The sequence below is a fragment of the Etheostoma spectabile genome, chromosome 16 (assembly GCF_008692095.1).
Source record: "Etheostoma spectabile isolate EspeVRDwgs_2016 chromosome 16, UIUC_Espe_1.0, whole genome shotgun sequence".
Classification (NCBI taxonomy): domain Eukaryota; kingdom Metazoa; phylum Chordata; class Actinopteri; order Perciformes; family Percidae; genus Etheostoma; species Etheostoma spectabile.
The window spans coordinates 11,128,867-11,130,735 of record NC_045748.1 but is presented as its reverse complement, the minus strand read 5'-3'; the positions used below and the strand labels follow the sequence as shown (position 1 = coordinate 11,130,735).

At 37.9% G+C, this 1,869-nt stretch overlaps 1 protein-coding gene across 2 annotated transcripts in view; it reads left to right on the top strand.

Annotated features, from left to right (window-relative positions):
- The window catches only part of ap3b1a (adaptor related protein complex 3 subunit beta 1a), a 64,192-nt gene that overhangs the window by 52,351 nt on the left and 9,972 nt on the right, over positions 1–1,869 (top strand). The gene's annotated exons all lie outside the window — the stretch shown is intronic.

Below are 1,869 nucleotides of genomic sequence, written 5' to 3'. Positions count from 1 at the left end.
CTGAAAAAATGAAAGGGAAGAGAGAGGCATGCAGCAAAGGGCCACACGTTGGAGGTGAACCCGAGCTTGCTGCGTCAAGGATTAAACCTCCATATATGGGCACCCGTTCTACCAACTGAGCTTTCCGGGCACCCAGAAACCAGCATCTTATGATAATATTATGATTTAAAGGATAAGGCTGGGGATATCCTATATCTTCAGCAAATCCTACAAAACCAAGCCAGTGTTTTAATCCATCTCTTAAAAGACAATCTTTTAAAAATAGCACAACTATATAGTTTGAGCCTGCACATGTATCGGTGTTTAAGATTTGGTATTATGGCAGAGCACGTGGGCATACGCACATTTACGAACATTTAGCTGGCAATAAATCATCGTGAGAGTTTAATAAGCAGTCTTATGCGATTGTTATAGGCTGCGTTAAGTCTCTGCATGTTACTTTTTCTATAGAAACGCAGTGTGTAGCGGGGTATAAAATGCTCTAAATTAAGCTGGACAGTAACCAAACAAGTGACAATAAGTGAAATATATAATATCACCAAACTTTTAAAGGTGATTTCATTGTTGAAAATAAAGTTGCAACCATCTAAATACACTTTACAGGCCTACAACATTGTAGGTCTTAGTGATAAAGGTTGGCGTTTAAGTCATCAAATTAGAGTCTCCCCCATGTAGTATTCATAAATTATATTTATGAAGTGAAATAAAATCCCCGTAGCCTGCTGCTAATAAACATTTCCTCACCTTTGTCATTATGCAAAATTCTTGCCTCTTATGAAGCACTTAATGGTATTTCCTGCACAAACACACAAAGTGCAACACACCTGTAGAGCTACATAGTGTGGCTATTGAGAGCTGAGAGCATACTCATATGTGTGCTCTTAAGTGCCTGCTTAATGCTGCATCTGCCTTAATTAATCGTCATTCACTGTGTTTTGAGCTCTGCTGAATACACCTAGCACTCACACTTTGCTGGACCCTTTTCTCTCTAGCAAATTGCAGCTTTATTCCAATTAAGTGAAGTTAATTCTTTCAGTTTCCAGGTTTTTCATTATATTTGCCTCTTTTATTTCCACGTAACTTGTGCATATTTATCTCCATTCTTTCTCTCAAATCTTTGCTCATTACTAAGTGCACGTGAACTGGCCCTTTGCCTACAATTTAGTCTTTTTTTAAAACTCTGTTTGCATGATTGAAGAAGGTGCGCCTCCCCCATTTTAGTTACCATCTAAATCTTTTTTATCTTATTGTTCCATCACTGTCCTTCCTGAAACCAGTGCCCTCAATGCATTGTATACAGCAAGTTAATGAACATTTTATATGCATACAACACTTGACTGTGGAATTGTATTTATTGTAGTAAAGACCTAACTTAAAATAATACATACATTAGACCCAATTACAATAGAACTCCTGTTTCCCGGACATACATTTTAACGACGCTGAGCAAACTAGGACGAAGAACAACTTGATATACTCTCATCTCATTCATCTAAAATGCATGTTTGAGCCTTTCCTATGTCAACACTTTCACTATTGTTAGGTTGGAAACATAATTTCCCTTTTGGGCTACCAACTAAAGAAAATGACACCACCCAAACTAGCAGTCAGCCCGACCGGCGGTGAGATGTTGCTGTTCGTAACAATAGATTTGGTTTATCAAAGACTAGCAAAGCAACACAGGACAGCAAATAAGCACAGTAGAAAAGTCAGATAGTACGGGCCTCCATGTTTAACTATATACAGTGGCTTAAGAAAGTTTACACACCCATGCTAAAGTTGTTTAAAAAGAGGAATAAAAAACCAGCTTTTGGAAATTGACATTCCCTTCACCATACCTAGAGATTGGCATGGTTTTATTTCAGTTAG